Below are 25,853 nucleotides of genomic sequence, written 5' to 3'. Positions count from 1 at the left end.
ATTTTTGCCAATCTTCTTAAATCATCCCTGCAGAGCTGGTTTGTACACAATGTTAATAACAATGCTTGTCAAATGCAATGGATGTTTTCAATACTCATAATAACAAAGTGACGTAAATATCAAGTGTAAATATCACATATCGGTACAAGCAGAGCATCCTGAATACTATTGCTTCTATAACCGCAATGGCTACTCCTTCGATATTCAGTCACCTGACTCTACATGATGCTAATGCAACTCTGGCACATCATTTAGTTTCAAACAGAACAACAGCTTCTCACATGAAGTGAGTAAATTATTAGAAATTTGCCACACAATAGAGAAATTAAAAATATATCAAATTATGATCAATACATCAGTAACCATATTTTTATGACATCCATATAAGACAGAATGAATGAGTGAGTGAGTAAGTATGGTTTTACACTGCTTTTAGCAACATTCCAACATTTGACAGCAGGGGACACCAGAGATGAACCCATGAGGGGAATAGAACCCAGTCTTTGGCATGACAAATGAACATCACTAGGCTAACCCACAGCCCCAGCGCTAAAAGAGACACATACATTTCTTCATGTACATACAATCTGAGGTGCTGTCTGAGGAAATCCCCCTAGATTGGTTGTTACATAACAGGCTGGTTTCTTTCCTGGATAAAGCCTGAGGACAAAGCCGCATGTCAACAGATGACATATCCAAACCTTACCTAGTGGCAACTTGGAAATGAGTTTGGCTACTTATTTCCCACTTTTGGTTCACTGCCATGGGATACATTTGTTAAATAAGCCCTTTAATTATCAAATACAGTCATGACACAGTTAAAAACACTTTACAAATTAGTGTGACAATAAGTGAGATAGTTATCAAATGTACAAACAAAATAAACGTCCATTACATTTCACTTCTGAGCCATAAATAAAGTACCTACTATGTAAATATTACAGCAGATAATGATGTTTACATTACTGTCTCACAGACATCCAAGTTATCTTCTGGTCAGGCCAGTACACATCTAAAGTTCATGTCTGCGGCTAGATCTGGATAAAGTCTGAAGTTAACACGCAACAATACAATCAGTTACAACCAATACCATAACAGAGCTACTGCGATATTAAGAAATTATGGAATGGATTAATGAAAACTCTCACACTTGTACACATCCATCCATCCATCCATCCATCCGTCCATCCATCCATACATACATACCGTGTGATACACACATTCTTGACACATCAATTATTAAAACTAACTGGACGAAGTGCACAGCTGCCTTATTTTGGTTACATGAAAAATTTGGTTAGGACAAAAATGACTGTTCAATATTTTTAAAAAATACCAAATCACCAAATGGCAGGAATTTATCTCTAGACAGATTTGAACAGCATGTCAAAAAAGACTTCTTTCAGGGATAGTTTTGGAGGCTTGTTTGGATGGGTAGACAGAAAGATGGACATATAAAAAAAAACAGATGAACATTACAGACTTTGATAAATGATACTCCAGCAGTGGGACTCAGAAATACTGCAAGGGGCAATCTAAAAGATATCTCATACTGGGTAAATGTATATTGTATTTAGCTCACCATTTATTACTGATGGATTAGAAGCCAAATTCCATGTTCCTGAAAAATACTAATTCATTTTTTGTTGTTGCACTGTGCTATTTTTAGTACAAATCAAACATCTTTGAAGGGCATTTAGAAGTGAAGATTTTTATGGATATCAACTTCTTTATTCTGAGAACACAACGTTTCGGAATTAATGCTTACTCCTTCATGTCCAAGAATGAAGGTTTTTTGTTCTCATAATAAAGAAGTTGATATCCATACAAATCTTCATTCTCAAATCAAATATGTTGCCATTTCTTTAACTGTCTGGATATGTTAACACTGGTTCCCAATGAGATTCTGCACATCAATAACACATACAAATCCTGAAACACATTGTGACAGACTCCTGATTTTGAGCTTACTGGGGTGACTTGGCCTTGTCTCAAGGCATCACTCTTCCACACCATTCTAAAAATTAAAAATTGCAAAAACAAAGTGAATTCCAAGAGTCAGGAATGTCCCCTGTCAAGCCATCAGCATCTGAAGTTCAGACATATTCTGTAGGTGCAGCAGGGTAACTTTACATTAAGTGACAGCTATATGATTGAGGCACAACAATTTTGAGTTGTATTTTGACCTTGACTGAGAGTTATCTCCCTTAGTTTAAGTTCAAACTTAATTCCTGAGGTTGACTCCCATGTTGCCCTCCTTGTCAGAAAAAAGTACATAAATTCAAAATGGTTCAACTTCAAGGCCACTTCATTAAGAAGGCTGCATGACTGAAAAGCTGCATAACTGAGTGAGAAGGCTGCTTGATTGAGAAGGTACTTTCTGACAACTGGATTTCCTGATATGACTGTCTGTGTTTCAAACACAACGTTAAAACGTCACTGCTGATTCACATAATAGTCAATGTTGAAGTAACTGAGATATTGATATCTGACTATCCCTGAGTCAATAAGTTCAAGCAGGCTCTGATCAAGGAAATGAGACAAACTGGCACCTGGTTTGAACTGAGGTAATAACCTCAGTTATTAAGCACCTGCCACTCCCACATATTTGAAAGGACAAATCATCTGAAGGTTACTTGATGTTTGTTTAGACAAAGTTTGAATCGTTTTCCATGGAAATCATGAACCAGAAACGAAGTCAGCAACATGTTTATGGAATAATAGTAATACATCATAAAAACCTGTAAATAGCAAAAAGCACCACTTTGGGGTCTGGCACAAATATCTATGAAGTAACACTGACAGATATTAAGAAGTTTTTGAGTTCTGCTCCGGAAACAAATACACCTCTCACTTTTGAGAGTAAGTCAAAAATGTTTCCCTGGAAACTGAGAAAATGATAAATCACTAAAACCTGTAAATACCAAAAGGCACCCTGTCAGGTTCAGACTCATATATCTACTAAGTTTTGCAGAAAAATATTGAATGGTTTTTGAGTTCTGCTCCGGAAACAAAGCCCATACCTCCATTTTGAAACTAAGTCCGAAATGTTTCCATGGAAAACAAGAAAATGATAAATCACAAAAACCTGTAAATAGCTAAAGGCACCACTTTGGGGTCTGCTACAAATATCTATGAAGTAACACTGACAGATATTAAGAAGTTTTTGAGTTCTGCTCCGGAAACGAAACACACCTCTCACTTTTGAGAGTAAGTCAAAAATGTTTCCCTGGAAACTGAGAAAATGATAAATCACAAAAACCTGTAAATACCACAGGGCACCACTACAGGTTCAGACTCTTATATCTACTAAGTTTTGCAGAAAAATATTGAATGGTTTTTGAGTTCTGCTCCGGAAACAAAGCCCATCCCTCCATTTTGAGACTAAGTCCAAAACGTTTCCATAGAAACAGAGAAAATAATAAATCACAAAAACATGTAAATACCAAAAGGCACCACTTTGGGGTCTGCCACACATATCTACCAAGTTTTGCAGAAAAATATTGAACGGTTTTTGAGTTATGCTCCGGAAACGAAGCCTGCCCCCACCATTCGACTAACACCAAAATGTTCCATGGAAAAACAAACAAAATAAAAATGCCCAAACTCTGTAAACAGCAAAAGGCACAACTATAGGTTGAGATCAATACATCTATCAAGTTTGGTCTAAAAATATTGAATGGTTTCTGAGTTATGCTCCGGAAACAAAATGATTAAGGACAGACGGACGGACAGACGAGGCGTCGACTATATCCCCCCGCATTACATGCTGGGGGGAAAAAAAGTTGTTCTAGGCCTTTTTATTACACGTTATCAAATTTCATGAGATGAACAGCAACAATCATTCAATCTCTGTCCATGTTTTCTAGCTGAAATCTGTGTTCTCTGTCCAGCAAAATGTGAACATTCACTAGGTGGTATAAATATGAGGTTGCATTTTGCACCTTCATGTTGCACCAGTGTGAATTCAAAAAGTTCAGGCATGCATTATAAACATTTAATCTTTTAAAACACCTAATATAACTTTATATAAATTTAAATAAAGCAAGAATTTGCAATCTCTTTAGCCTTTAGACATATTCTGGCTATAATTCAGTAATGTTATCATAGGCAAAATTGTCCTTACAAAACAGTTGAAACCTTTTTTTAAAAACGCACAAGGACATTTTTGACAACTTTGATGATAGCAAGGACCGATCAGGCAGGAATTAGTTAGACTGTGAAATGACAAATAACAAGCAAATGACAAGAGCTGAAAGGACAATATCACGATCGCCAATCTTTACCTTTTTGTTATCAGTGTCGCTGATCAAAGCATTGTATAAAACCCAACTACGGAGAAAGTAACAATGCATTACGATATCACACGAAAATCAATAACGTAAGGGAAAAATGCTTCTTTCGATAATTACATTCGTGTAGTAATGACTTTCAAGAATGTAGTTTTGTAATAAGTCCAAAAAATGTTCCTTGATAGTTTTTCCAACTCTTTTTTTCTCGCAAATTAATACATCACTGCTTTGAACAAAGTTGTAGTAAGGCAAAAAATCTTTACGACTATTGGATTTGTCCCGAGGCAAAGAAAACTTTCTTGCAATCAATATTGTTGAAAATGATAAGAAAATAGAAATTTCATAGGATTACTTAGGTTAGAAGACAAAACATCATATTGTTGAAGAAGCTTGCTATGTTGTGTGGTTTTGTGGCCATCAATATAACCTGGATTGACAAGCTTCTAGACAATGGAAACAGAAAATTACACCAAGTTAATATGTTATATATGACCCCATTTCACAATGCAAATTTAATACTACAGTTGGCATAAATCTGTGTTACGGGATTGCAGGTAAAACTGTGTTAGAGCGAAGATCACATTAAGGACAGGGATCAACAATCCAACACTGCAATGACAGAGAAACAAGGTACAGAGGTGCCAGCTGTTTCAAGTTGTCATACTTCACAACCAGCTTGTCACATGTAACCTCTACAGGCAGTTTTGCTGACATTCTCCATGAAATTATGCAGATTTACTACAGATCTGCTCACATTCTGGGGATTTTCTGAGGAACAGACCTAGATTTTGAATCATTACTTATTTTGAAGATTGATATAACTTTGTCTTTATCCCATTACCGAAAATTACCAATATAAAGTGGCGATGCCTGGTTTAGAACCTGTAACGCTTTGCTTATTAACTTGGCAGTTTATCCACTTGGCTATATTTGCGGCATGGTTAAGGGACACGGCTGTGTACAGTGAGACTTGATGACCCAACCACCCAGGCTGCCAGATTTGATGACCCGAAAAGCATAGTAGAGAACAAGAAGGAAGGTCAAGGTGTGTACAGGAACAACCACCTTGTAACAAGTTACTGTAAATGTCTGGCTAGCCAATTGTGACTGCTTTATTTTCTAGTCTATATGTGACTTATACAACACACCTTTCCACAGTGACTCCAACACAACATCTGAACACATCAGTCAATATCTGGCTTATATAATGCACCTTCCCATAGTGTACAACATCGGAACGCATCTGTCTATATAGGACTTATACAGCTACCCTTCCTACAGTGTCCCATATGACATATGAACACATCAGTCTATATCTGACTTATACAACACACCTTCCCAGTGTCCCACAGAACACTGGAACACATCAGTCTATATCTGACTTGTGCTACACATTTTCCCACAGTGTCCAACACAACATATGTCTATATATGACTTATACAGCTAGCCTTCCCACAGCATCTCATACAATACACATCGGTCTATAACCAGCTTAAAGAACACACCTTCCCACAGCATCCCATACAATACACATCGGTCTATAACCAGCTTAAAGAACACACCTTCCCACAGCATCCCATACAATACACATCGGTCTATAACCAGCTTGAAGACCACACCTTCCCATAGCATCCCATACAATACACATCGGTCTATAACCAGCTTAAAGAACACACCTTCCCATAGCATCCCATACAATACACATCGGTCTATAACCAGCTTAAAGAACACACCTTCCCACAGCATCCCACACATCATCTGCAAATATCATCCTGTATTTATGCTTCAAGTAGGCTTGTCTTCACCTCCATGACTCTCCAACAAATCTGCCAGCAAGTGTCAATTAGACAACTACTGTCTTTCCCTTCCCAGCACAACACCACCCAGGATCAAACAAAACAAAGGGGGTGAAACAGCGGGGAGTTTCACTGTTTTCCTAGAGGTGAGCAGCATTAGGAGGAATGGCCAAGAATAACGTATTCAATGCAAGATTTATCTGGTTGTTTAGTCAAGCTCCACAACTGATGCTGTCTTCTCTTGCAACAACATCTTCTACAGCACGGGAGCAGCTAAGTTGCTCCTCAATACTTGTTTGAGGTGTGATACAGATTCAAGGAACGATTGTTGGAACATTATAGGTGTTCTTGTTTAGACCTGACTCTTGCTAACAGAGGGTAAGTGATTCGCTGAACATTCCACACATGCAGGAACATGATTGGAACTGGAAAATGGATAAAAGCAAAATTTCTTCACTTATCAAAGAGAGGCAAGTGAATAAACAGTCAACAATATCAGTATGTATTTGAACCTAAAACTGCTCCCCAAAACAAAGTCATCATGCCCACTGTGCAACCTTGTTGTTCTTTGTTTTTTAATTAAGACAATATTACAGCCATGAATCTGTAAATAACTGAGTATGGACCAGATAATCCAGTGATTAACATCATGTACATCTAAGAAGTTGGGATACAGTGATATATCCCATTAGTCACCTCTTAAAACAAGCATGGGTGTCTGAAGACCAGTTTTAACCCAGATCTTCATGGTTAGGAACCATTTTCTAAAGATCTTAATATGACTCTGTTGACTGAGTAGTATGTAGTTGGCGTAAGAGGTAAACAGAATCTTTACCTGACTAGTTTTGACTGTTGTAGCATCAAAATGATTACCTCTTACAAACAGCATGGGTTGATGGGATCAATTTTACTCAGATTTCCAGCAAGGGGAATCTAGTAGTTTTGCCAGGACCTGCCAAATGTGTAGCATAACCAGATTCACCCTGTCTGTGTTTGTCTGTGTTTACATATTCACTCTCTAAACTCATATCCTCTTGTTCCATGAAGGACCTGTGAGGATCCAGGCTAGAATCAATCTTCACTAACACATGATTATCATAAAAGGTGGATTGGGTGGCTGACTCGCTGAAGACACAAGTCATTGTACTTGAATTGCGTAGATCGATGCTCATGCTGTTGATTGTTAGACTGTCTGGTCCAGACTTGATTATTTATAGACCACTGCCATACAGCTGGAATATTGCTAAATGTGTCGGATAACTAAACTCACTCACTCACTCATCCAAAAATCACCTACTGAACCTTTTATTGTAATGTCTCAAAATATTATTTTCTGTTTGGTATATTTCCGCCATTACATGGTCCTGTAACTTTTGCACAACACAACAGTTTCATCAACCTCAGAACAATGAGTACAGCAACTGAAATTCTAAATATGCTGCTGTCTGAGTCTCTTTTTCATGTCTAAACATGATTACCGCCCTACCAAATCCTTCATCACTGAAAAGAAGCATGTAAACACTACTCTGACTAGAATGAAGAGATACTTCACAAGGTTACTCATCTAGCCTCTCAAAACTGATGATGTGACACCATCAGTAAAAATAGTCATTATTACGCTAGCATCACTTCACAAAACCTTTGTTTAGATTAAGCTTCCTACACCTTCTTTCGTCAAAGCACTGTTAACACATTCTCAATATTTTCCTGGATGTTTTTTATGAAAGCATGAGTACACGTCTGCTCTTGAGATCATTTGGTGCACCAAGTGCAGAAACACAGAATGGATATGGAGACAGTGTTTTAACATCTCGTTCCAAATTGTTTAGATCATTTATCGCACCTGACTGGTGAAAAAATCCGGAGAGTGGAGCAGCATCCGATTACATAAAAGCCTTCTACAGAACAAAATCGAACTACATCTGTTTGGTGTAAGTGTATGTATGGTGCAAATTGGTCATAAAATTACTTTATAGCTTCATTACTGTTTTCAGTGTAATTCTATAGAGAGAAAATGTTCACCTCCCTTGTCTAGTCCTACACATAGTATAATCATTGCTCAGTGAACTTAAGTCAAGAACGAAAATAGCATTCAAAAAGACTCATTGCAAATAAACATCTTTCTGAAATACTGTGTGTGAAGACTAAGAGAATGGCTGCAGATCCTATGCATTTCTGAACCATGTTAACTTGAATTATGATTTACTTCTGTGTTTATAATTTGCTACTTGTAAACACCACTGTTTTTAAAAATGTTTATTGCAAAGTGACAGTTGACATCCTAAACAATACCATGACTAACTGACACCTTACTTTTGATGAAGGGAACACTATCCCACTCAACTTTTAGGTAAGGGTAACGGAAGAGATTCACCATGATCGTATTTAAGCCCTGTGTATGACAAGTAAACTAGACCATAGTTGCCCCTGATTCCTCCACCTACAACGTCTTGGTAAAGGAAGAGATTCACCATGATCGTATTTAAGCTCTGTGTATAACAAGCAAACTAGACCACAGTTGCCCTTGATTCCTCCACCTCTTGGGTGAAGGAAGAGATTCACCATAGCTGTGTTTAAGCCCTATACATGTATATGATAAGCACACAATGCTACAGTAGGAGAGTCATCATGTTTGTGTTTAAGCCCTGGGTACCACAACACATTAGACCACAATAACCTTCGAAGCCTCAACAGTGAACTGTTCATGGTGAAGATTGGCTATTCTTGGGACACCAACACAATAAATAGTGACTACAGTACTTCTGCATGTCACCACTAAAAACACGGGCTAACACAACACCGGCTAATGCATTGTTAGTCCAAACTTAATCTAAATTCTCAGGAAATGTTCGTGAATGCTGCTCCGTTTCCATGGCTAGAGTAATTCTACATTGAGCTGGAGGCAAGGTGAGACCTGCAATTTGGTTTCAAGGAGGCAATCTTCATTCTCATTGCTTCAAACTAGAGTGATTCTCTATTAACTGTCGAATCACATTCCTTTCTTATCTCATCAGATTTGCAATCTTCAGCAATTGCAATTCTGAGCTCCCTCCATTTCTGTAAAATATTAAATCCAAAGCTCTCACTTTGCTCCAAAAGATCTCAAAATGAGTCTCAGAATATTCACCAGAATAATATGGCATGCCATTCAGGTCAGTGTTTCAAGAAAAAGAAATTTACATTTAACAGCTAACAATTTTGCCTCTAGTATCAAACCCTATTTGCACAAATCACTCGTACTTTGCTAATTAGTTTTACTATGAGACAGACTGACAGACAGTTTATTGAAAATAAGGTCCCTGGTCAAGACCACACTAATACAAATATTTACATGCATGAGCACATCACAAATTTTACATTTTAAAAGAGAAAAATATAGTAAACGCTTTCATTTTGAACAGAGTAGATAAATACAAGCATATACAAAAAACATACACCCCCCCCCCCCTTTCATCCTCATATGGTGGTGGTCTTTAAATAATCAAGCCTGGACCAGACAATCCAGGGATCAACAGCATGACTGCATAATTGGGAACGATGACATATCTACCAAGTCAGCGAGCCTGACCACCTGATCCTGTTAGTCGCCTCTTATGACAAGCATGGGTTACTGAAAGCCAAAAGTTTTTACAGCTTTCGACATCCCTTCACACTAACCAGTAAAGATCCAGGTAAACATTGTTCTTCAGTAACCCATGTTTCTGATAAGAGGTGATAAATGGAGCTGGGTGGTCAGGCTTGCTGACTTGGTTGACACATGTTACTGTATCCCAATTATGCCACTTTTAGTAAAATTCCAGCAATATTACACCAGGGACCAAAGTATATGTGTAGTGCTGATAAACCTGAGCTCACATTGTGTTAAACCCTGTACCCTACATATAGAGAGCTCCTCATATGGAACTCATACTGTAATTTCAATGGTCCAGAAGACTTTATTTGATGAAGTTTGACTCAATGTACATTAGGGAACATCAGTACGTCAGTACAGAAAAGCCATCTATGTTTCAACTTGTGCTAAATAATTCAAGTCGTTCGCAAACATCACACATTCTGAACTCTCTCTGAAACCAATAACTTGTATATAATCTTTAATGGAATCGTTTTTTGAACAGACAAACGGAAAAGGCCTTTTGACCATTATGAAAACAGTTCCTGACTGTCTGATAGAAAATCAATTACCACTTACTGATGGCAACGTTCGTCAACAAGCAATCAAGACATGCATCTATCAAAATACACTGGCCACTACAGCTGGACACAGAAACTCACTAATGACCGCTCATAAATAAAGAAAACCTTCCTGTGCCTTGTCCTATCAGTCATTTACAAATCAATGGCAGATCCGCACAGTTTCATAAGAATGCTACCCGCTAATGATGACTTCCATTAATCACCTTTCCAGGCAATTATCCCTCTGTGAAGACTTACAGGAAGTCTTTGCCTCTCTTTGATGATGAAGAGGAGGGGACAGAAATAGATGTTGAGATCTACGATTGGTACCCCCTCCAGGGTATTAGTAGTGGTGATTAAGCTCCCGGAGCTAACCATGCCTTATAAGTCAGTGAAATCATAGCATTGTCATTACCCAAACACTACAGAACTTGTTAAATAGCACTTCAACTCAAATACAATATCACCACGGTTACCACCACCTCCAATTTCTTCCTAACAAAATCTTGATTTGATATGTTTAATCCCTAAAGTTTAAACTTGGGAAACTGATACTTGAATTATTCATCCTGTTAAAAGCAATAACTTTCAAATTGATGGAAATTAATTTGATTTTTCCAATGTAATAGGGATAACGAACATGATGAATGGTTAACTATCCACTCTACGATGTTAATCACACTTCAGGAGATTGAAACATAGGAGTATTGTCAATATATTGTTTACGAACGAAGATATTAAAACAGTATCTCACAGCTGAGTAGTATTTTACATGTATGGTGTAGCTTCAGGGTATTGTGGTCAACATCATTACAATAGGCATGAAATCTGCTTGTGAAAGATTGATTGTAGATATTTTAATATTTAGCATGATTCAAAGATGACCATGTAACTCTTGGATCCATGGAAGATATATGAAGGTGGTAAAATGGTGACTTGAAACATCCAGATCCATGACATAAGGTTCAAGGTTGATCATGTAACTCTTGTGTCCATGGAAAATATATGTATCTTGATAAATGTGGCCCTTGAAACATCTAGATCCATATGGTTCAAGGTTGATCACGTAACTCTTGTGTCCATGGAAGATATGTGTAGTTCATTAAATGTTGCTCTTGAACTATTGAGATCTATGACAGATGGTTCAAAGTTGATCATGTAACTCTTCTGTCCATGGAAAATATATGTAGCTGGTCAAATGTGGCCCTTAAAACATTGAAATCTCTGACAGATGGCTCAAAGTTGACCTTGAACCTTTTGTGTCCCTGGAAGATATATGTAGCTGGTTAAATGCTGCTCTTGAACTATCGAGATCTATGACAGATGGTTCAAAGTTGATCCTGTAACTCTTGTGTCCACGGAAGATATATGTTGTTGGTTAAATATTGCTCTTCAACCATTGAGATCTGTGACAGATGGTTCAAGGTTGACCATGTAACTCTTGTGTCCATGGAAGATATACTGTAAATCACGAAATTTTTGCGTTATGATATTTTTGTGAGTGGCGACCATAAGACGTTTTTGCGTCACAATATGTTTGAGACTTGCCCTAATTCTCAAAACATAGTTTAGTTTGACAGTTTCAAAGCTTACTTGCATCTGAAAGTTTTATCTGAAGTAAATCCAATCACATTTTAAAGTTTGCCGCTAATCTTGAATACCATTTAGTGGAGTACTCCCACATGTATGCAATCAGTGATGTTTTCCTAAAACAACACTTGCTGCATAGGCCATATAAGCTTAAAACAGTTCAAAGGGATTAAATTAAATGGAATGACTCTAATAAATTGGTACTGATGAAGAACCAGTTTAGCCAGTGTCGGCGAAGCTGTTGATCTCCAGATACGTGTCATGAAAGCTACACACGCCTGCTGGATGGTCTCGGGCTTTCAAACAGTCTCCAAGACTGTGTGTTGCGTGGTTGGCACCTGTCTGGAGTATCGGACGTACGGACTGTGTGACTTTTGTTCAGGTATCCATTGTTTGACATGTGACACGTGAGTACGAGTAATGCTAGTAATTTGTCATTCTTCGTGTTGTTGTCATTGCTTAATATATGTATTGTCTAGATCTATTGTTAATTTATATGAAGTGGTGAATAATAAAGAGAAGATAGGACAGGTTGTTTGCTGATTATTCATTGCATTCCACCAGCAAACTGTGTCATGATATTTTTGCGAGCTTAAGTCATTCGCAATTTTCACAAAAATATCATGCTCGCAAAAATTTAATGATTTACAGTATGTTCACAATCAATCTAGTGTGATGTCATGGGCAGAGTTCACAGTTAAGCCTCACTGTTCAGTTCAACCTGATGATATGGCCAGAACAAGACCTAAAACATCGTAAGAAATAAATTCAAGAAGGTGTTATCCATAAGATTTGTCCTGTATTACTACACCAACTTCTAAATGCCTTTGAAGAATCACAGTGTAACTCTTGTGTCCATGGAAGATATACTGAGGTGTTAAAATGTGGCCTTGAAACACTGAGATCTCTGACAGATGGTCCAAGATGGACAATGTAACGCTTGTGTTTATGGAATATATATTGAGGTGGTAAAACGTGGCCCTTGAAACATTGAGATCTCTGACAGATTGTTCAAGATGGACAATTTGACTTGTCATGCCAAAACCCGAGCTTGATTCCCCACAGTGGTAGAGTCCACTTTTGCTGTCCCTTGTCTTTATATTGATGAAAGGGGCGTAAAGCTACACTCAATTGCTATTTTAGAAGTGACTGATGCTTACTAGAAACAAAAAATAAGGGAACACCCTACAAATTGATAGGCATATGTCAACTTAATCGTGGTGAGATGATGTATACTCTAAGGTAAACGCAACTTTGGTGGGCCAATGGTGCTAAATGGGCACTTTAAACATGTTAAAACATACAGTGAAGCAACTGATTCCATATTTGTTCAATCTGAGTGAAATGAAACATTGTCAAAAACAGTGAAAAATAGTTGAAAGACAATGGCACCATATTTGATTCATCTCCCAAACACAACAGCCAAAAGCATGTGGAAGACAGATGTCCTATGCAGCCTGTGCCAACTGGACACTGGCAGTTGTGAATCAGTTCCACATGGTTTGGAGCACCACATGCCAGTCGTCTGTTTTACTAAGTCTCCTAGAAAAAGGTTTGCCCTGTACTCTACCAGTGGCCTGGAACTTTGTGAATGATAAGAGGGAGACACCTGAAGACAAAGAGCAGCACTTCTTGTGGATTCACCATCCTGAAACCACAAAATAGCCCTGCTTCTGTCATGCACACTGAACAGTCAGCACTGTGGCTTGGTGAAGAAGTTGTGAGGCCACAACACTGTCCATTGCGATAACCTGCGTAGGAAGTCTGTTTTCCACATGCACTCGGCTGCTGTGTTTGGGAGTTTGAATCAAACATGGTGTTTCCACCCTTGGTTTTCCCTGTTTTTGATAATGTTTCCTTTCACTTAAAACTAAATGAATCAGTTACTTCATTGCAAGAGCTAACATGTTTTTGAAAGTGAACATTATTTACACGAAAAGTTACTTTTTCCTAAGAGTATAAATGGCCTCACCATGATTCAGTTACTTTTTGACTAACAAATTTTATGGTGTTCCCAAATTTTTGTTTGTAGTATATTTCTTGTGTAATTACAATAATGTCTCCCAAACAAGAAACTGCAAATATAATGGTAATAATAATCATATTATTCCTGACAATCATGAACTGGTTGTCAATTTACAAATGCTAAGAGTAAGGGCACCTTTAACAAACTCCAGACAGACAGCCATCAGGCAAAATGGAATCTGCAATGGTGAAATCCTGCTGTTTTCTCTCTATATCTGAATGCCCCCAACCAGGTGGACAGTTCATTAAGCATGAAACAACAGTGCCACCTGGAGGGGAATCATAAAGGCCAAGTAAGTCTGGGGAGTCAGAGGCAAGTATCTCTTGGGGACATGTAAGCATTGATACCATCTACCAAAGACAGACTGTTTGCTTCATTTCACTGCTTACTGTGTTTTCAATGCAATTTGGTTTGGTTTCACCTCAGGTGAGATGAAAATCTGACGCTATATACTCAGGGACTTTACAGAATGTCCCTGATGAATCCCCCCTAAAAAAAGTCCCGACTGGTCATGGTTATATTCAGAGGCTGTTTACACACACCATGCGAACATTGATTCAGTAAGAGTAAAATTGCAGGAGAACTTGCATGTCGCAATACTCAAACACTACCAGACAGTTTTACACGCTGTCTGTTTTTTCTAATGGCTAGTTTGTGTACCATAAGAATCTAGTCATCCAGCGCAATTTGTCTTAATATTCGACAGCAGGTTCTTTCCTTGAGAAAATGAGTAGGTGGGTGTCTGAGTGAGTGAGTGGGTATATGGGTGGGTGAGTGAGTGAGTGAGTGAGTGAGTGAGTGGGTGTGTGTATGGGTGGGTGTGTATGAGTGGGTGGCTGAATGAAAGAGTGAGTAAGTGTGTGTGTGTGTGTGTGTGTGTGTGTGTGTGTGTGTGTGTGTGTGTGTGTGTGTGTGTGTGTGTGTGTGTGTGAGTGATTGGGTGAATGAGTGAGTAAGTGAGTGTGTGTATGGGTGGGTGTGTGTGAGTGGGTGGCTGAATGAGATAGTGAGTGAGTGTGTGAGTGATTGGGTGCGTGGGTGTATTGGTGGGTGAGTGATGGAGGGAGGGAGGGAAGGAGGAAAGGGTGGAGTGACTCTGTTTTGGACAATGTTTCAGTTTTATAATGGTCACTGATGTCTATGCTTTGGAGGCAACCATGAGGCAGGCATGCACATAATAGCTATCACTACCCAACATATACCAACTTAAGTATATTCTGAGCTCTACCACAATAAACCAGAGTCTTCCCAGAGTTGGCCGAAAGGAAACCAGAATAAGACTGAATCTTACTTAGAAAGGACAGACACTAACAAGGAACGACCACTATCAAAACAGAACAAACCTAGCTAGAACAGGTTAGAATCTATCAATGTCCAGACAGACTACAACTAGTATCACTATGAGCAAGTGTAGATCCAGAATAAGCCAGAAATTAACCAGAGACAATGAGAATCTAAAAACATTTAACTATTCTAACTAGAATAACATAGAATCTTTCCCGGACAATTCATTGAAGATGGCCTCTGCTTTACTTTGAGATAGTTTAAGATTATCCAGGGTTCAATATGTCAATGCTACTGTACTCATATCAATCTTTTGTTCTCATATCAATCTTTGACGTGTTACTTGAATTACCAAACAACAAACTTTGATTCTACCGGAATGACATGTAAGACACTTGTGCTAGTTATTGAATGATCAGAGCATGTTTGTGTCTATGATGTATACCATTCTGTCCATTTGACACTAGTTACCGAAGGACCTGTTATAAATATGTTCACAATATTAGTTAATATCTCATCCATTTGGATGTGGTTCTGGAATAACCAGGGCTGTACATCTCCATGATTTTAGTTTGACTGCCTGCCTACTTTAAGCTATATATTTCATATCCTGTCTATTAGTGAACAACCAGAGAGTAAATCTAACATTTTGACACCTTAATACTCTCATCCACTTCCTCAATATATCCACACTTGCTGATTAATAAGTTCACCCAATGTAAACATGGTTAAAGTATGAGGAGCACCACCTTCTAATCTACCAGTCAAAAGACTGGTCATCCTGCTGCTGCTGACATAAAATTCTCATCAAACCGTTTCCAGACCGCATCAGTGTTCCAAGAGGCCCACTCAGATTTAACAATAGACTGAGTTCCAGACAGGCCAAATGTACCTCTCTGGCTCATCACCTGCCCAGCAGTTGTGTTGGATGGAAAGTAAAGCTACTTAAAAGCCTAAGCGACTTTCCATGCTGAAATGACATGCTTCTACCTTCAGTAAATCTGGAATAAAGGATATCAGACTCACAGTTGAGGATAACGGTCGCACAGAAGGTTACTGCTTAACCTTGACCACAATGAGCAGGCAAACATAAAAATATGTTTGTTACTTATTTTTGCCTTTCATCAACTTAAGTTCAAAGAATAGGTAGTATGGTCAGTTTTAATTCTGCTGCTATTATGCAAAGTTTGCTTTCAAATGAGTCTGTGAGTGAGTGTAGCTTTACACCCTTCTCACAAGCAATATTCCAGCTATACGGTGGCACCCTGTAAATAATCGAGTCAGTACAAGACAAACCTGTGATCAACTGACTGGGATATGATGACACTGGTCAGCCAAGTTAGTGAGCATGACTGTCCGCTCTTGTTACGCACCTCTTACGACAAGCATGAGTAACTGAAGACCAATTCTAACCTGTAACTTTATGGGTTTGCATTCGAATGAATTCAATAAAGAAAACTGCAACATATGGAGTGGACTCATATATGGTTGAAAACAAGCATAGTCACTAAGGGGACATATTTCCCTGCCTCAAATTGTCAAATTTAACTTAAAAAGTAATGAAAACGAAGGTAGTAGTTTAAGATGGAGTTAAATGCACCTTCCCAAAATAACACTTGGTGATGAATAAGAAAATCCAGTGACCAGTTCTTGAGACAGAGTTGACAAGCTTAACCATGTTAACATGCAGGTGAACATGCTGAAATCATCAACGTGTCTTTGTGACCTTGAACATTAAGTGTAGGTCACCACAATCTACTGGACCCTGCATCTTCCCTAGATGAAGGTTAATGTTGAATATGAAAAAAATCCAGTGAATGGTTCTTGAGATATCTCGCTAAGCTTAACATGCAGCTTAGCATGCTGAAATAATCAAAGTGTTGCATGAATTTGAAAATTAAGTGAAGGCTGCCAAAATTTAATGGGAAGTGCACCTTCCCTAGAATAAGCTTGGTGTTGAATATGAAGAAAATTCTGGGAATGGTTCTTGAGATATCTTGTTGACAAGGGTAAAAGGTTAAAGTCCCCTTGTGACCTTGAAATTAAGGTAAAGGTCACCAAAACTGACTGAGACCTGTCTTTTGCTATGGTTCTTAAGATATTCCAATTTGTATGTATGTATGCATGTATGTATGTATGTACAGTCGGATGGAGCCTAATACTATATCCTCCGCTTCGTGCTAAACGTGCGGCGGGGGGATAATAAATGGTGCAAACTTCATAAAAAGAGAAAGCAGTTGTATGGTTAAAACTCTACACAAAGACTCAGGATCAGCTGTGAAACTTGTAATACACAAAACAGCAATCATTGCAATGCATGAACAAACAATGGCTACAACTCATTCAATATGTTATACAATCAACACATGACTGGCAGACACACTGATGGTGTCTTACATACTGCTACTGGTGGATGATAAACTGATACTTGCAAAACATAACCTCATGGGGAAAGCAATGAACAACAGGTTATAAAACTACTACCAGAAAAGTGCTTATAATAAATATGAATGTTATCTTGCTAACTTTAACCAGTATATACACACATTTTACAGTTAGGGCACCTGCTGCTGTCTATAGTGCACAAGTCAAAATAAAACGAAGTTAAGCAAAATAGGTTGCAGAAAGTAGATTCACTCAATGATTCAGGCAAAAGGAGTCTAAGTTTATATGGTTCAGTCCTACAACATATCAGATGTGGTGATACCTTGGCAAGTCACTCTGCCGCACCAAGAATTGAATGGGTACCAGGTAGAATTTGGCAGTGACTGATGAGCTAATGCCTCACAAATAATGTGGAGAGATGAGAATGAGAACTGAATGCACGATCATCATCATCATCATCATCATCATTTACTCTCACATGTCAAACTACACTACATTTTACAATCATAGCATGCCATGCAAACATACACTGACATGACACACTCAACATGGATGAGTAGCATAATGCTCACGTCACCCTAAACCGGAACAGCTCAAACAATGTTGCAGCTTCTAAACTGCAACAGATCAAACAACGTGGAAGCTTCTATACTGCAACAGCTCAATGTTGAAGCTTCTAAACTGCAACAGCTCAAACAATGTTGAAGCTTCTAAACTGCAACAGATCAAACAACGTTGAAGCTTCTATACTGCAACAGCTCAATGTTAAGGCTTCTAAACTGCAACAGCTCAAACAATGTTGAAGCTTTATCATCAAAAACAATCTTCTACCTTACACCAACACCATATTTACATTTTTCATCTGCTCATTACTTCATGGTACAAACTGCCTCAGCATTTTCCAAGACATATGACAGTTATCCTCAAACTAGGGCTCAGCAACCACTAGCTTGACATTATAAACAATATTCTACAAAATTAGGAAAGGATGGCATGCATGAGCCGTGTGAGTGAGTGAGTGAGTGAGTGAGTGAGTAAGTGAGCATCCACTCCTGGTACTCGCCTAGTGCGACAAGGATGTGTTACTAAGGACCAGTAGTACCCCAGATATTCACGGAGATAAAGATACGCCAACTTGGTACTATGAGCTTCTAGCAGGTTTGTAGTCTCTCTCTCAGTGACTGAACCACACTATGTTTCCCTTCTACAAAGCCCTCTCTGCAATTCTAAAGCCTCAAACAAAGCAAGTCTAGATTTCCTCACACTCAGGAATCTGCTGAATCTCTGGACAACCTTAAGCCTCAAAAGATGCAAGTCTAGACTTCTACAGATTCAGGAATCTTCTTTTTCTGGTCAACCTTAAGCCTTAGATTCAAGAATCTTCCGAATGCCTGGTCTCCCTTAGCTCCTTTTCAGTTTATAGGGATTAGTTGTATTAAAATCAAAATCATATATATTCAGAAACTAACCATTAGTCTAACACTTTTGTTGGCGCTGGTTATTATCAGAATATTCATACAGATAAGCACAGCTCTCACACTGATCTGTAATAGATTTAATTCTTTATTTGACTCATCATGAAATAAAAACATTACACTGTATCATAATGTATGTATCAAGTAATATCAACTTCCACATTGAAAGGATTTTTATTTCTTATTATTATATATATAATAAATTGGTTTACAAAATGTTTGGCCTGAAATCAATTACAGATGGAGGAAAATAAAAAAAAATCACACTTTCCACATTCCTTAGTAGTGCTGCTGAGTGAGAACTTTAGAACATTCTTGAAAACACTCTTTATTAGCACTGTTAACACTTGCTTGATAAGAGTATTAGTACCTACATCGAAAAGTCACAATCACTGCCATACAGAAGTTGAACCCGTGAAGGTCCCGGGGTAGAATAGGCCTTCAGCAACCCATGCTTGCCATAAAAGGCGACTCAGCTTGTCGTAAGAGGCGACTAACGGGATCGGGTGGTCAGGCGTGCTGACTTGGTTGACACATGTCATCGGTTCCCAATTGCGCAGATCGATGCTCATGCTGTTGATCACTGGATTGTCTGGTCCAGACTCGATTATTTACAGACCGCCGCCATATAGCTGTAATATTGCTGAGTGCGCCGTAAAACTAAACTATGATAACAATGCTGCAAGATGAATGATCATGATGATGACATTTTTGGTCACAGAAATCCTGATATTACATATTATACACCAACTGCGATAAATAATGTCTTACATTTCAGGAAATATATGCATAAAAAAGTCTGCAAACCCTTACAAATATTTTTAAAAAATCATAATATTGTTTCCATCTTTTTCTGGGTCTGGCTTTCAGCCAAATATACAATGTCATCATAAAAATCAAGATTGTTACAACCATTGTAAATGTCTTATTTTCTTGTTTTTAAAATTTCATATCTGTTGTGTCAAAAGCATTTGAGCCTTGTTTACAGTTTTCATTCCTAAACAATTTAATATTCCTTTGTTACACCCTTGAGAATACATTTCTGATTTTCCATCACTTTTTATGGCAATGTAATGTTGAATAAATTGTAGCTCAATTGCTGCCACTTCACTGATATCTTCTTTTTTCACATCTATAGACTATCCAAGTGCAGGATTGTAGTACTTACAGGAACCTTATCTTGGGAGTCAAGAATAAGGGCTCTTGGCTACCAATTGAGAAAACAATTATGATATAAGTCAAAACTGGATTTTTTATATATTTTTGAATTGTAAGTTCTGGGTAAATGGGACACATTTAATTTGAATTGGGAATTCGTACTGCCAAATATGATTCTCAACAAAGATAAATCCCTTTACATTTTCCCAAGAAGGTTTATCACCCTGAAAAATGGAATCACTTCTTCATCTACGTACAGTGCAATGTTAATGAAGTCAGTGGCTAAATCAAGAAATGTTCAGCCATCACTCTATTAAATGAATACAGAGTTTGGATCTAACTGACAAGTATGTGACACAGGGATAATGAAGTGTTAAATCTGTCTAATCCCCAGAATCCAATCATAATTTACTTTCTGACACATCCGCTTCAAAATCAGATTATATGCCAAGAGATCATTCAGAAAATTTCCAATTCATAATAATATTTTCAGCTTCCATGATCATCATGATAAACATGATGAACTAAAGATGAGGTATCTTGTGATGGTCTGATGTTGAAATGTATCCAAAGTGTAACGAACATGACGGACATTGTAGTCCACTTGACACCCCAAACAAGCATAAATCAATCATCCACAATCAGCGTAAAGACATTCCACAACACTGAGTCATAGCAAATGATCACGTCCGATATTAAGTCAAATCAAACGGTGTGCATCATAAAGCAAACATTTATTATTACCAAGCTAAAAGAGCTGACGGCTTTGGTGGAACTCTACAACTGTTGCTGAATGGCGACATTGACTGTGCAATTTCCATTCTCGATCCTCCCATCCACTTCCAATCCTTTTTTTGTTTTGTATCATCCTTATGAAGTTTCCCAATGCTAAAATCAATATTCATATTAATCCAAATCAGACCCACTTTGGTAATAAAAGGGCTTTTCCTATTGATTCTGGTGAAATGTTACAAGTCATCATTTGCTTGTCTGATACTACGAGCAGGAGAGCCTTACCAGATTACTTGTACTGTATAGTTTTGGATGGAGAGTAATGTTTCAAAAGTCTGTTCTCTTCTGCTGCAGGATGCAATTGCCTATCAAAAAATGGTAAACCCTTGGCGCCAAAAGAATCAAATGTGGCAGATTTTGACTTATAAAGCATAGATCGCATATTCAGTGCATAATGCTAGAATTCAGTTGAAGAGTGTTTTGCTAGTCAGTGTAGTGGAATTTAAACAGAACAATATATGTATATCGGTTTCATTATATCAGAAGTTAAATGCATTGGGTTAAGAGGACAATGAACAGCATGTGACAATAAATATCAAAATACATGCCAAGAGAAACACCAGTCAAACTTTTCCATTGAAATATTACATTTTTTAAAAACACAGCACTTTTTAACTTGAGCATTTTTGTGTGGAATTATTGGATTTCTTAAACTAAAACTCCTGTCCTTTTAATTGCATAGTCTGTCAAGTCAGTAATCTGTGAAATTGATGTCCTATTAGCAAATGAATGTAGCATGTTATACTTTCCCCTGTCTCTTTGTCCTCGAGTTAATAAATTAGGTTCAGCTCCATTTTTTCAATGATTACAAGGGAGATGTTTTGAGGTAAAAATGCATTTCAAGACATTTCAACAAAATGGTCAAAATCTAAAACCCTTTCTGTAGGCAGTGTTGTGGTTAAAGCATTTGCTCATCAAAATTTGTTCTACTCAATGACATTTAGAAAAGGTGCATTAAAAATCACAAATCAGGACTAATGTATGTAGCTGTCTTCTGAAATACCAAGGTGAGAAATGGTATTCAGAAAAACATTGTGTCAATCGATGCTCATGCTATTGATCACTGGATTGTACAGTTCACTCGATTATGTGCAGGCCACCACCATATAACTGGATTATTGCTAAGCGTGGTACCAGGCAGCAAAGATAGAAACAAAACCTTCCCAAGCATGTGGAACTGGTATAGGATGGCTTACAACAGCAGAGGATTAAGTCTGTTTACAATTAAATCAATTGAAATTAAATTTGTTTCTGCTGAAATAATAGCCCAATTTAGACAGCATATGTATTATTTAGGTTTAGCGTGAGCTGATTGGGATGTCTTAGGTAACTTGTGTTTATTTATGCTATCATGACAAGCTGTCTTCTGAAATACCAAGGTGAGAAATGGTATTCAGAAAAACATTGTGTCCATCGATGCTCATGCTATTGATCACTGGACTGTACAGTTCACACGATTATTTGCAGGCCACCATCGTATAACTGGATTATTGCTGAGAGTGGCATTAAGCAACAAAGAAAGGAACAAAACCTTCTCAAGCATGTGGAACTGGTAATCCAAAAAACTTTTCCATTATTGTGGGTGGGTGGGTGGGTATGGTTCCACTTCTAGTATTATTCCAACAAGACACTAGTATTATTCTAGTATTACCAGTATTCCAACAAGACACTAGTATTATACTAGTATTACCAGTATTCCAACAAGACACTAGTATTATACTAGTATTATTCAAACAAGGGGACGCTGGAAATGGGCTTCACACATTGTAACCATGTAGGGAATCAAACCTGGGTCTTCAGCATTACTAGTGGAAGCTTCACCCATGAGGCTACCTCACTGTTCCATGTTTTGATAGGATCCACTGACAGACATTGCAGTATTGGAACAACAGTGCAATGGTTGCGATGTCATTAGTTGTTATGGAAATGTTGGACACCAAGCACATATTTTGTACACAAACTGCTAATCCAGTTGGATCTGATTAATATAATTAGTCACAGAGGGTCTGTCATACAACTGTATACATAGCTGCATAAAGCTGTAAATAACAAATGCTTGTTCAACCATTAATTATCATATTTAAAATATTTATATATACATTCCTGATTTACAAGTCTTATGGGACCACCAATTTTTTATTGTTATAAATTTTGACTAAAATATACAGCAAGTGTCTGGAACCAAAGAAACAAAAAAAAACAGCAGTTACTTATATCTGTCTGTATGTTAATAGTGTGTTATAAAAGCAGTTTACTTTACGCATACGTATACAGCACCAGGAAGACAGCTGAACTCTACACTGGAAAGTTAAAATAAACTTGTGTGCTATACCCTATTGCCGATTAATCATGTTACTTGTAACCATTTCTGTCCATGACGCCAGTATAAATATGTGATACAGTAATTTCTTTGGTAGATAACTACAAGAAAGACTTAACCTTGATCCACGAAGACAAGCATTGAGATGTAATCACCATTAATAGGTGATCAAAAAGCTTTTTAGCGAAGATTACAACACAGTACAAACAATGGAGATGAGAAAATGGCTCAGAATTCCAGGCAAGTGTCTGAATAGGATGGCTTACAACAGCAGAGGATTAAGTCTGTTTACAATTAAACCCATTGAAACTGGATTTGTTTCTGCTGGAATAAAAGCCCAATTTATAAAGCATATGTATTATTTAGGTTTAGCACGAACTACCTTTCAGCTGATTGGGATGTCTTAGGTAACTTGTGTTTATTTATGCTATCATGACAAAGGTAGTAAGCCAGGAGCATCAGCCATGTTGTAATCATACAGATTAATGATTTAATCAGCTTAGCCGATAGTGCAAGTGAAAGGCAGCTGATGAGTGTGAAACTAATCAAAGACAGAGCAAGTGTATTACCTGATATCTTTTGTCCTACAGATAATGTGTGGAATCTTGTATGTAGGAACTGACTTCAACCGAGTTTACTGTTTCTCATCATGGTAATTTAATCACTGCAGTCTAAAATTGCCTGATTGTAAACCTAATCCAGTCTACATACTGATATCATACACCCATGAAAATTCGGGTAAGAATTGGTCTTCACAACCCATGCTTGTAAGAGATGACTAATACATTTGGGTGGTCAGGCTTGCTGACTTAGTTGACACATGTCATCGCATCTGTATTGTGTAAACTGATGCTCACGATGTTGACGAGTTTACCTAATACCTAATACATTACTTCATTATTGAAATTGTTACCAACATATACATACATGTACTTGACACCAGTATGTGTGATTTATCATGCTGTAATAATGCATTATTAGATTCTGAGCTGATGGCATGCAATTGAAATACATTGTCTGTCTTATAATTAAATTGATTAAGTACAAATTCAATTGACACTAATGCTGAAGGAGTCATTGTTGGCAGGGGTTCTACAGATATGTCAATGTTATTATCTACAGTAGTCAGGGAACAGAGTTCAGGGTACATGGCACATAAACACCTTGTTCTTCAGCGATATACCATAACCATGATAACATGACTACATGCAAAATGTTTCATCATCACACTTTAAATGACCTAGCTTGTACATGTTTCAATTAAAACAAACAAAATAACCACAGAAAAAATATAACCTTTGTCATTTATAATTTCTTTCCTGAAACAGATGTAATGATTGAATGTTCACCCTCATGGTAAGGGTGGGGTAATCATGATCACTTCTTCGAATGTCATGTTATAAAATTAACTTAAAAATATCCCTCCACGATTATCTCAGCTGTCCATCATATGACAATCATAACTAGTATCTGACATGGGCTTCATTTACCTAATACAAACCTTTTGTTTGCTCGGAGCAATATTATATCGTGACATTATGTCCGGCCAAAGCGCATAGACTTGTAGACAGTTCAACGCAACTACTTTGAAACTCTCATATATTTTTCTCTGTCTACAAAGAAATCTGGAGAACTTACCTGTAGGTACCTGAATTGCAAACTGTCATAAAAAGATGATCGATTTCTGATGTGACACTTGACACCACTGTCTTGGCCAAGACGTTGTTGACACCCATTCAGTCCCAAGTGTCACTGTTCTCTGCTAGATAATTCCTTTTCCCCGTGAAGGCTTGATGAACACGGCAGGTAAATATTACAGTATAATGAACTAATATGCGATGGATATTTAAATAATAAAACTGCGCATGGTTCGTGTTTTACGTTCAACAGGCTTCTCCGTCGGTACATTGGAAAACCGGAAGTAAGGCACATATGGAAAGTAATCAGGAGTCAACGCAAAATAATAATAAACAAATACTTCCATTCGAATTAAAAATAGATAATTGTTACAGTGAAAATGAATTAAGGTGTTGCACTACAAATATATCCTTACCATATATTATTCTCAATGAATATGAATTAATCATGCACTCTTCACTGCGAAACTGTAAAGATGGCGCCACCCACGTGGGCAAGTTGTTTACAAAATGACATTTTTGATCAACCCACCTAATAGTAAGTCAAGGTAGTGTATTTGGTGTACTATACACTACTATTCATGACATAAAATATTCTGACTGTTTATCGATAGAATGATACAACTTGACATGCGTAAATTTTGTTGTTTCATTGTCAATATGATTTGACTGATTCGACTGCTCTTTGCCGGGTCCAATTTTAGGGGTTATAGCTAAAACGGCACCACAGGAGAACGTCACCAAAATCGTTTGGCGAAAACGGCACCATATTGGCGAAAACGGCTACTGCTTTATGGGCTAAAACGGAACCATATATGAAAAGATTACATTGGCTTTATTGTTTTGTTTATTTAAAATTTTGATATCATTTCTAAAAGTCAAGCTATCAAGCATTCTTTTGTGTTATTTGGTGGTCCTGAAAGGG

The 25,853-nt window shown here is 37.6% G+C and overlaps 1 protein-coding gene across 1 annotated transcript in view; it reads right to left on the bottom strand.

The window, feature by feature from the left end:
* Positions 1–25,194, bottom strand: part of LOC137293808 (pleckstrin homology domain-containing family H member 2-like) — a 181,320-nt gene extending 156,126 nt beyond the window's left edge. Inside the window, exon 1 of the mRNA XM_067824557.1 lies at positions 24,930–25,194. The gene's annotated coding sequence lies outside the window, so the exon portion shown is untranslated. The remainder of the gene's footprint in view (positions 1–24,929) is intronic.
* Positions 25,195–25,853: the final 659 nt, after the last annotated feature.

The sequence above is a fragment of the Haliotis asinina genome, chromosome 8, assembly GCF_037392515.1.
Source record: "Haliotis asinina isolate JCU_RB_2024 chromosome 8, JCU_Hal_asi_v2, whole genome shotgun sequence".
Classification (NCBI taxonomy): Eukaryota; Metazoa; Mollusca; class Gastropoda; order Lepetellida; family Haliotidae; genus Haliotis; species Haliotis asinina.
This window is presented reverse-complemented; position numbering and strand designations above follow the sequence as displayed.